A 12,658-nucleotide genomic window follows, 5' to 3' on the forward strand; every position below is an offset into this window, starting at 1 on the left:
CCCTTAGAGCCATTATGAAATGCTAAATAAACATATTTGTTGTATTATCCTCCATGATAGAAGATCAATCCATCCTTCTAGATGTGCAATCTTTTGGGGTGGGGCAGGAATCTGGCGTGTTCAACAAAATACTGCTCTAAACATTGTCATGTTATTGCTTCTGCCTTGTCTTTAGGGCAACCTCCCATGGCTAGGATACAAGTTTACTCTGTAACTTCTTGTCATAACAGCAGGGCACTTGCATAGTGCAAAGTAAAGACACATACATAGCTGAAGGCTTGGGCTTTAAACATGTAATTAAGTAAATTTTTGGTGCTCACAAACAATTTATTTGGTTTTCATGACAATTAATGTAAATGTAAAATCAATCATAATAGTATTATTTAAATAAAATGTGTACATTCCAATATCAGAACTTAACATGGAAAAACCATGAGGGTCACAATAGTACAATTTTTGGACCGATTTTATGACCGATGCCTGATTTGAATAATAAATTATTCATCTGTATGTTTGTGTTTATTGAACTAAGTTTTTATTTGTCTTACACCATTGGAACATGAAAGCTGTAAAAATAGCAGAAATAAAATATCACTTTTCCTTGCACAACTTAATTATTAAATTGAATAGATGGGAAGCAGATTTATCTCAATATCTCCTCATAAATATTGTTCTCTTTTACTCAGCCTCAGTGTTTGATATGAGAAGTAATTGGTGTATTAAGTCATTGGAATCTCAATTCACATACTTTAATTTCTACTGAACTTATGTCATGCTTTAGATCACTAATTTATTGTTGTTCTGATAAAAATTCTTTTCATTCATTTTGTAATGTTACATACATAATACTAGCTTCCTTTCCTTGAGTACCTAATATGTGCCAAGTACATTGTTAAATTTGAATATTTTATAATATAATATCTAAAAATACTTATGATCCCTATTTTATGGGTATAGCAGGTGAACATGGAGAGGTAAAGATTGTCCCATATCTTACTACCAAGAAACGGTACAACCAGGATGTGAAGGCACATGACAAATTCTTAGCCATCAGTCATTGCACTGTGCTGTTTCCTATTTCAGGTATGCCAAATACAAAGGAAGGAATTTTTGTCAAATTATATGAATATTTTATAAACCTTATACATAAAAGGACCATCATTATTCCTTTGTAATATTCTACTGTTCCTCTGTGAAGGACTTCACGTTATATGTGTGTGTGAATAGAAAGCAAAGAAGAAAAACTCACCTTTCCATCTACCAAAAATATGATGGAACAATGTGCGTGTGTATGCGTGTCTTTTCCTCAAACATATTGTGTTATCTATTTTATTATCCATCTGTAAAAATTATTAAATATATACAATTCTATTCATCATGATAAATTTAAGCATAGGAGAAAAGTCTTATTTAGGAGAATTAAGTCTTATTTAAAAGTAATGGGACTTATTCTGTGCACAATAGAAAAATCCATTTTAAAAATCACTTGTGAATCTACAATAGATGTGAAGATTTAATATGTTATATGTTTCTTTTACACACATACATACACATGTTATTTTCCAAGTTGTAAATTTCATCTCATTAGTTTAAAAAATACATTTTAATTTCTGCATATCCAATATTCCTTATGGAACAATAATTTAAATTTAGCATGAAGGAAGGAATTTTTGTCTGTCTTGTTCACTGACATGAACATCCAAAGTGCCTGGCATATGAGCCACGTGTTGAATAATTGTTTAATGAATAAAGTAATGAATGAATTTAATGATGACTCTGGATTTGGAAATGTTGGCTCTTTTCAGTTTCTTAATATTTAAAATTTCATATAGTGATTACAGCTTATTCACTGAACAAAGACATGACTACTTTCTTATGGTCGACTCGCAGCAACAGGATTATCAGTTCAAAGGGTATATACATAATATTGTGGCTTTTCAGTTCCAATTCTTCTTTGTTTAAGAATTCAAAAAATAAAAAAGGAGATAGTCTATTCATTTCCTTTTCCCTGCAGTCTAGCATTAGAATTCATGATAATGAGAGAGAGTTGGATTGGTCTTTCCATAACTTTTTGGTTCTTAGAAGAAAAATTCTAGCAATTTCACTACACTAAGATTTTATGCTTATCAAACTATCTGACAGCTACCAGGCTCTATCTCTCTTCCATTAAACAAATTGGCTCTTGAGTTCACTCTATATCTAATTATCTGTACCTGTTTCTTTCTTTTCCTGCAAGTTTTCCTAGTTTTCTCATATCAAAGACACTCATGCCAAATTGACTTTGTGGTTATCTATCTCTCTATCTATTGTCTATCTATCTATAATTTTAGATTTCATGAGGTGTCTGAGGGCAAGAATGAGGCTAGATAGCTGATAGTTGCCACCTTTATTGGCATCATTTAAATGAGATGGAAAGACAGAAGAAAGGGCTCATGGATTGGCTTTTTATTTAAACAAATTATCCTGAAAAATATATACAACTACTCATAATCCTCGTTATCGATGAATGAGGACAGTTACTTTCCTAATCTTTGAACTACTGTGAATAATTTTAGTTGCCATTTTGTGAGGAGAAAACTGGCATCTCATTTATTTTTCATGTTTTGATTACCAGTTTAAGGCATGCATCTCATGAATGTATTGTCCATATGACTTTCGTCATGTATAAACTGCTTTTTTTGCTTACATTATTTATCTTAGCATATTTGTCTTAGTTCTTACTGTCTTTAATATTTGCCTCTAAGTTTGAGTCACCATTGAGATATAAAAAAGAAAATATACATGAAAATAGCATTTTGAGAGAAGCTGATTTCAAACTGAGATCTGAGATTACTGTATGTCTTTGTATTTCTAATCTGATTTACTAGTTTCATTTAACGCTTGGTCTTTTCAGATTGGGGCCTGCAGAGAGAAAGAAAGGAAAAGGTCCCTGCACTGCATTTTTAGACACTGAGCAGAGGTTGGTGCTGAGTTACTTTGCCAATTAACGGCTGGGCAAGCAGTTCAGAGAATACACAGGGCACTATAGAACCTTTCAGGCATCTATTGTTTGAAAAGTTTATAAAACGATTAAACACTTCATTCTCAAAATTACACTGAGCTTCAAATAAATTGAAAGCACTGTGAGGGATGCAGCATTCTGCTTCCTTTATAGAGTCACAATCTACGGTTTGTTTATTTTTTGATTCCCATTATATGAATGCTTTGATGTATTATAACAGGGCTGTAATATTGAACTGAAAATTGATTTCAAGTTACATCACTTGCTGTAGCAACAGGGTCTTCACGTAAAGCAGTGAGAACATTCATTGTGTACCAATTACCTGGAAAAGAGGACTTTTAGGATCCTGGTTGGGCCACATTCAGGTAATCTATTTCATGGACCTTTACCACAAAATCATGAAGAAATAAGAAAGCAGACAGATGGGACAGAAGGTAGGCAAACAGAAACCTTCAAATATACCTACAAAGTTGTATCAGCTCTTCAAGGCACCAACAAACTTACTGCAAATGGAGCAGTCACTTTCAGCCCTGAGAACAAACTCTGTGCTAGCACAAGAAACTTGTCCTGTTTAAGGTACTCTAAAGCATTTTATTCTATTTTATTGCTATTTGTTGTTTCTTGGTATTTATTAAGATATTTATTTATATTTCTGAGCTGCTTATGCTGAGCTAAAATTGAAGAGTAGAATTGGGAAACAAATCTATATGAAAACTATAAAATGAAAGTGATGTACTCCTGAGGTGCCTCCATGCTGGAGTACCAGGAATTAAAGTGTGAGAACTCCAAAGAGAGATGCTTCACTCTGGAAACTACTGGACTGATAAATACTGAATGTCTCCTTTTCACTTTGAGGTTCTTCTTCTAAGTTTAAAGCACAAAAGGACTAATCTCTGCTTTAAAAATTGAGGTAAATTTTCTTACACACATAGACCTCTCTAAAGATAGCACAGGACATTTTTGTCAAGTACTACAAACTGAATGACATCTTGGTGAAATGCATGTAAAACTTTTGAATCAATTGATACCCAGTGGATTTGGCATGTGTTCTATACTTTTACTCAACAAAAATTTTCAAGAGTTTTGTTCTCTACTAAAGATTAAACAGAGCTGAGTTTCTCATTCATTTATTATGAATTTGATAGAGGGCAATATTGCTGGCAAGCTGATCTAGCTCTTGAGAAGAATCCCTTGAATTGCATAGATCATTCCTGAGTCCATCCTACTTATTGATTCCCAGACTTTATTGGCAAGATACTTCACGAGAGGGAAGTGGGGTAGCAAAATGTAGCCAAGGCTGGGTGTAGGTTGCATGTATGTTAGCAGCACAAGGGGAGCTGATGGCAAAGGGTTAGGTATTCTGAAGACATATGCTTATATAAAGTCTGAGTTCTCTAAGAATCACACACCAAACTGAGACTAGAGTTGTGTATATTTTTATAGGGTGACTGTTTGTGTGAAAGAATATGGGGAGGCTGATAGAGGCACCAGATCACAATGCAGTTCTACCCCAGACACAAGAAGAGAGAAAGAGGAGGGTTGTGCATGTTGTGCACCCATTAACTCATCATTACATTATTAATGGCATTACAATAAGAAGAGAGAAAGAGGAGGGTGGAGAAAGCATGCTAGATTGTCATGCAGTCTAAGAAAGACTTGGCAAGGTATCTGGAAACCTTGAGACCAAGTCAGCTTTCAAAAGACACCTATGTGTCTCAGGAAAGCTTTAGTATACAACTACCCTCAGCCCTGGTTGGGAGGAGGCTGCTGGAAGCATGTCATGGCTGTGGATTTTAGAGCACAGCACCTGGGGCTCTTGGTCCATAATACTCCCTGAGTTGGATGTCTACAAGGTGCATTTTTTTTTATACTTATGGTTATGCTTTTTTTTATTATGCTTTAAATTCTAGGGTATATGTGCACAACATGCAGGTTTGTTACATATGCATACATGTGCTATATTGTGCACCCATTAACTCATCATTTACATTATTAATGGCATTACAATAAAAAGGGGTACAGAACAAATTAAAGATTTTTAGCATTTATCAAATGTTTACAATAAGGATTTCAAGTGAATTGTTATACTTAATGTACACAATAATTAAGAAAATTATTATGTCACAATTATCAAAATTAGGATTTAGCAAATGAACAAGTCAAATAATTGGCCCAAGGCTGTAAGTTAGTTAGTGGGTGATAAGCGGGAGTTAAAGCAGGTCTGTCTAACTTCCAAACCCATGCTTTTAACTTTTGAAGTTAGCTTCTTGAAAGACAATAAGAAAAATAAGCAGAATCTATTCACAATTGCCACAAAAAGAATACCTAACAACACAGTTAACAAAAGAAGTGAAAGACCTCTTCAAGGAGAACTACAAACCACTGCTCAGAGAAATCAGAGATGACACAAACAAGTGGAAAAAAATTTCAGGCTCATGAATAAAAAGATTCAATATTGTTAAATTTCCCATATTGCCCAAACCAATTTATTGACTCAATGCTATTTCCACTAAACTACCATTTACATTCTTCAGAGAACTGGAAACGAAACTATTTTAAAATTCACATGAAAACAAAAAAGGGCCTGAATAGCCAGCCAAGACAATCCTCAGCCAAATGAACAAAGCTGGAGGTATCACACTACCCAACTTTCAAAGTACACTACAAAGCTACAGTAATTAAAACAGCATGGTACTGGTACAAAAATAGACACATAGACCAATGGAACAAAATAGAGCATCGAGAAATAAGACTGCACACCTACAATCATCTTATCTTCAACAAACCTGACAAAAACAAGCAATGGGGAAAGAATTCCCCATTTAATAAGTGCTGCTGAGATAACTGGCTAGCCATATGCAGAAAATTAAAACTGAACCCTTTCCTTACACCATATACAAAAGCACCATAAGATAAATTAAAAACTTAAATGTAAAACCCAAAACTCTAAAACCCTAGAAGAAAACCTAGATAATACAATCTGGACGTAGGCACAGACAAAGATTTGATAACAAAAATGCCAAAAGCAATTGCAACAAAAGCAAAAATTGACTAATGGGATCTAATTAAACTAAAGAACTTCTGCATAGCAAAAGAAACTATCAACAAAGTAAACAGACAACCTACAGATTGAGAGGAAAGTTTGCAAACTATGCATCTGACAAAGGTCTAATATCCACCATTATAAGAAACTTAAACAAATTTACAAGGAAAAAAAACAAGCCCATTAAAAACTGGGAAAAAGATATGAACAGACACTTCTCAAAAGAAGACATTCATGTGGCCAAAAAAATATGCAAAAAAAGCTCAACATCACTGATAATTAGAGAAATGCAGATAAAAACCACAAAGAGATACCATCTCACAGCGGTCAGAATGTCTATTACTAAAAAGTCAAAAAACAACAGATTCTGGTGAGGTTGTGGAGAAAAATAAATGCTTTAACACTGTTGGTGAGTGTAAATTAGTTCAACCATTGTGGAAGACAGTGCGGCAGTTCATCAGAGACCTAGAGGGAGAAAAACCATTTGACCCAGCAATCTCATTACAGGGTATATAGCCAAAGGAATAGAAATTATTCTATCATAAATATACATGCATACGTATGTTCAGCAGCACTATTCACAATAACCAAGACATGAAATCAATCTAAATGCCCATTAATGATAGATTGGATAAAGAAAACATAGTACATATGCAACATGGAATATTATGCAGCCATAAAAATAAATGAGATCATGTTCTTTGCAAGGGACATGAATGGAGCTGCAAGCCATTATCCTCAGTAAATAAACGCAGAAACAGAAAATCGAATACCACATGTTCTCACTTACAAGTGGAATCTGAATAATGAGAACACAGGGACACATGTCAGTGAACATCACACACTGGGGCCCATGAGAAAGTGGGGGATGAGAGGAAGAAGAGCATGAAGAAGAATAGCTAATGGATGCCAGTCTTAATACCTAGGTGACAGGATGATCTGTGCAGCAAACCACCATGGCACACATTTATCTATGGAATAAACCTGCACATCCTGCACATGTACCCCTGAACTTAAAATAAAAGTTGGAAATCCAAAAAAAAAAAAAAAAAGAAAACAAAAGGAAAATAAAGAGAAAGAGATAGGGAGATAAGAGAATTATGAAAGACAAGAAATTCATGTACATTCTCGTGAATGTTGAATGCTTTAGCCAGCTTAGGTTACTGGGTAATACAAGTAAAAAGATGAGTGAAAGAAAGTAGTACTTTCTCCAAAAGTAGTGATTTGCTACTATATTATCAGGGCCCTTTATGAATTATTTTATGAAAAGTGGTAGACTCTTCACCAAATTCTTACCTCTAAATGTGGTTAAATATAAAACATTTGTGAATGGGCTGTTACATTTTGAGGCCATCCTTGAAACGTTATGGTCTCACGATTTTGTGGTTAAGGTGTGGGTTGGGGCTGAAATCATTAGAACGCATGATTGAGGTTAGAGTGTCTACTTCCAAAATGGCTCATTCACATGACTGTTGACAGAATGCCTTAGTTTCTTACCATATGAGTCTGTCCACAGGATTCTTTGGGTGTCTTCAAAACACCCACATACCAGAAAAAGTTATCCTAGAACACAAGATGGGAGCCGTGACACCTTTGCTGACATACCTTCTAAAGTCATGCTTATCATTTCTGCAATATTCTATTGGTTATTCAAGTCAGCTCAATTCATCATGATAGGGACCTATGCAAGTATGTGAATACCAAGAGGCAAGGTCCATTGATGGCTCTCTTAGAGCTTGTGATTATATAGGGTTTAAAGTGAATAGTACAAGAAGGCTGTATGGTTTTTGTCATACAGCAGTAGATATTTCCACTTAAAAATGGCCGAATAGAAATCATAAACCAAGTGGGATCCAGCAAAGCACAGAAACGTTTGAACAAGCAATATCAAATGAATATATCTATAGTAATAGGAAGCCTCTATGTTTTAAATAGCCTTGAGGATTCCAACTGTACAGGATGATGATATTTTCCATATGCTAAAATGAGAACTGGGACAGACAATAAAGGAGACCGTCTGGAGATATCGCCTTTACTACTGAATTTATTATATCAATAATCGGCAAACCAAAACAGCTTACTTCATACAAGAAATAAAATGCTCCCAAAGAACTTATTCAACTTATTTAAAGAAATAAAAAGTCTTCTGATGACATTAACCATTCTGCTACCTCTGCCGAAGGCTTATATGGATATTCAGCATTAAATACCGACAAAGGAACCTGAACACTGCATTCTGAAATGTTTTCTTCTCTCTAGAATACTGATGATACTGTATAAAGGTGCAATATAACTACCTAGAAGCAAAGAAATATTTTTAAAAATGGATGCAGTTGAATATGAAACTTAAATCATGGGAAATTTTATTATTCATAAAATGGGAAAGTTACAATTTTTTTTACTTTCCTAGTAAATACATTGATGCCTTGGAACAGTGTTGTTCAACCTTAAGTAACAGAAAAAATTCCACTTGAAGGGGCAAAATTATTTTCATGTACTACTGATTGCTGATTTATTTGTAGCATAATGTCGTTTAAACATGTAAAATAATGAAATTAGGTATAAACTCATAGTTGATGTATAATAATCAAAAAGGCAATTTAGTAAAACAAAACACAAACATACTCAAATAATGCTACTTAAATTAAGAACAGATGATGTTTACAAATGGAATTGTTTATAAAATAAATAATGTATGATATACCATAGCAGGATTTTCCTTAAATTCAGCACGTCTCCTTAACCATGTGTCTTGAGATAACTTAAATCTTCTCTCACGTCATGTATTCAGATTACTGAGATGCCCTCATTTTGTAGTCATGGCATAATTTGGCCATTAGCTGATATAAATGCATCATACAGTAGTTCCTGTTTCTGTTCCTTGGGCAGTAACTTTTTGTAGTTAGACTAGTATCTATTGCTAAAGTAATTATAAGTAAAGATGCAAGAAAGATACTATAACGACATGATACTGACTGAAGTAAAGTGCTGATGTAGACAATCCAACTACACACACACAGACATACAAAGAAACAGGCAGCATGTAATGGATATGTGTTTGTGTGTGAATTGATTGAGATTCTCATTGAAATTAAAATGCGAAATTAGGAAAACAAACAAATATTTTTGATCCCCAAACAAAGATCAACCTTTTTGATATTTGGGTAAAAATGAGAGAAAATATGAAAAAAAAAAAAAAAAAAAAAACCTTTCTTTTGTTTGATTGAAAGTGAAGGTGGAGTAGGTGAAAGACTTAAACTCTAGTTAAGGAAACAGCTATTATGAAAAGGTTACTGTGAGCTTTAGAATGAAATATCTGCCATAAGGAGGTATTACACTTGAAGAATGCTGTAAAGTTATGTAGTGCCTGTGTCAGATAAATATTAACAACTGGAGCCCTAACACTAAAAAATAGTTTTCTGTATTTCTTTTTCAGGAAGTGAGAAAAATATTCTGTAAAATACATATAAATTATGATATACTAAGACATTTCTATTGAGAGTAAGAGGTAGAATCCACAATAGAGGAACTGCTTAGCAATTCATTAGGTGTATATTAGAAAACAAATTCCATTTAACATTGCCAGATAACTACTACGAACACACACACACACACACACACACACACACACACACACAGCAAAGCTATTGCATTTGTTCTGTTATTTGAGAAGCTGATAAATTCTGGAATTTGAGGGTAGTATTTTCATATTGTGTTTCCATCTAAATGGAAATATATTTATATTTAAAAATACTCCACAAACTTCACGCTTCTTTATGTTCTTAAAATTCTGCTAACAGAACATTTTCCCATTAGTCAAAATGACAATTTAGTTGCAATTGGAAAGAGTTGGAAGAGTTCACATCCTAGAGCACTTTTCAGAGTTATATCAAAAGACGGTCCACCTCATTTACAATGGACAAAAAAAAAAAAAAAAAAAGGAAAATCAAAAGTGAGTCTTTCTCTCTTATGTTCAGAAGGTCATGTCTCTTGAGGTACAGGAACTATGCATATAAAAAGTCTTCACTGGTATTTGCAACAGGCAGCTTTATAAATGAAATATTTTAATATTTGTGGATCAAAGAACTGAAGACAATGTTGTTTCAAGTATGACAGAGCTGCAGTTGGTGTGCCATCTTGTATAAGAACCTGTTTAATTATGACACTTTGCTTTGTCTAGTGCTGTGAAAGAATGTGTAAACTATTTAAATTCATCATGAAATATGCTCTTCATTCCTAAGGTTTCTGACCCTGAAAGTGTAATCTGCATTCAATTAAATTGCTATGATCTTTCCAAGAAGCAACTTAAAAGATAAGTAAACCTGAGTGGGCACAATTGGTAAGCAGATGTCCATATATGAAATATAAGTCAGTGAGATTTTTCTTGTATTTGAATTAAAATCTCTCCATTTTGGAGTAACACAAACTTCTGAGTTAAGCATTCACTCTTTTAGCCCTATCTATTGGGATGAAGAACTTTTGCACACTAAGTATTCTTGAGAATGCACAAAGCAAATGATCTTACATGTCACAGGAGTAAACTTTTTTATATAAGTTAACTTAATTAATTTTCATGGTACATTTTCAAGCATTGAAAAAATTTTCAAAAAACAACTTTAAACTGAACAAATGTATAGAAGCCTAAAGAAAAGATATTATATTTGAGTTATTTAAGCATATTAAAAAGAGTGATGAAATTCTTAAAATGAATACAATGTACATTCAATTATTCAATTTCTTATTCTATGCCCATTTCATTTAAAAAATAAATCTAAGACTTTAACACATTTACATAATGTGCTCATAATACAGATTTCAACTAAATTTAAACATTCAATTCACCATTATTCATATTACCAGCATTGGGTCATAAAATAATTTTTATATCCTTATTAAGCAAATCAAATTTCATTGCAAATCAAGGAGTTAGTTAAGAAAAGACACTCAAATCTCTGAAACTCACTTCAATTATTATTAAGTTGATAATAACTATAATAATGTTTCTTTGTCTGCTACGGTTCTTAGATCATGCCTTATTATAAGTTTTCTGATACTTCAGGAATTAAAGATCTTTTCTAGAGCATTAAATATATTAGTGGAGAGTGGCTACTCAGAAAATCCAAGCTAAATATTACACGTATTTTTTCATAAATTAAACTATTGCTGCTTATTGAACTAAGCCAATAATTTATGATTGTATTTTGACCTAAAAAGCACAATTGTATCTCATCTATACAAATGTACCTGGGTAAATGTTAAAAAAAACACAATCGTACACTTTTAAGAAGCAACATTTTTAAAAATGTTAATTACTTTCATAACAAATATAAATAAAGGCAAAACTTCTCTATTATTTATTTATTTATTTATTTGTTTATTTGTTTATTTTTCAGATAGAGTCTCGCTCTGTCACCCAGGCTGCAGTACAGTGGCGCAATCTCGGCTCACTGAAAGCTCAGTCTCCCGGGTTTACGCCATTCTGACTCAGCCTCCCGAGTAGCTGGGACTCCCGGCGCCCGTCACCACGCCCGGCTAATTTTTTGTATTTTTAGTAGAGACAGGGTTTTACCGTGTTAGCCAGGATGGTCTCGATCTTCTGACTTCCTGCCTCGGCCTCCCAATGTGCTGGGATTACAAGTGTGAACCACCGCTTCTGGCCAATTTCTGTTATCTTGACTTAAGTAAAATGAATTCCATATTACACTTTATGAGACAACTTTCCTGTAAGAAATGGTGACCAGAGCACATATGATCATGGAATATTATCATTGGGAAGGTCTGTAACTTTTTTGGGTCTTAGTTTTCTCACATGTAAATTATACCAGCTTCTGTAAACACTTGTATACCTAATGATTATGCCATTTTAAGTGATCCTCAGAGAGGTGGTCTACTCTTTCTTGACAGAAGCTAAGCATTATAATTCCATGGTGAAAATAATCCAACATAATAATAATTACAACAACAATAATAATAGCAGCTAATGTTTACTGAGGTCTTATTGGTGCCAGATGATATTTTCGGCACTTTACATATGTTAATTCAATTAATTTCCATTGAAATTATAGAATTCATAGCCAACTATGATGGCTCCTCTGCTATAAGTGGGATATTATCCTACGAAGTAGGCATTATTATTACTTTTAGTTTATAGATGTAGAAATTGAGACCTAGAGTTTGGGAAACATGACCAAGTTCACACATTTATTAAGAAGGAGGAGGCTGGATTTAAACTCAAACCCTCCAACTCCAGAGCCACTTAGTATAATCTCATTGAACAAAAAATACCTATATTTCTGGTTATGTAATTCATTATCCACTATTTGAGTCCAACAAACATTAACTGATTTTCAATTACTTATAGGTGGATATGGGAGATAAAATGAAAATAGCCACCTTTAATCTTCTGAATACCATATGAATTATGTAAATACAAAATAGTGAAAAAAGATCTGCACTAGAAGATCCTTTTCTGCCTGGTCCTGTTACTCACTGGACAGGTAACCTGAGGGGACTCACCTACCACTAATATTCCTCTTATTTGTCATTGTAAATTATTCATAGTAAGACATGCCTTTTTATATTTATACATGTGCTTTTTCAAAGACTAAAGGAAA

This window comes from Macaca mulatta, chromosome 5, assembly GCF_049350105.2.
Source record: "Macaca mulatta isolate MMU2019108-1 chromosome 5, T2T-MMU8v2.0, whole genome shotgun sequence".
NCBI classification, from domain to species: Eukaryota; Metazoa; Chordata; class Mammalia; order Primates; family Cercopithecidae; genus Macaca; species Macaca mulatta.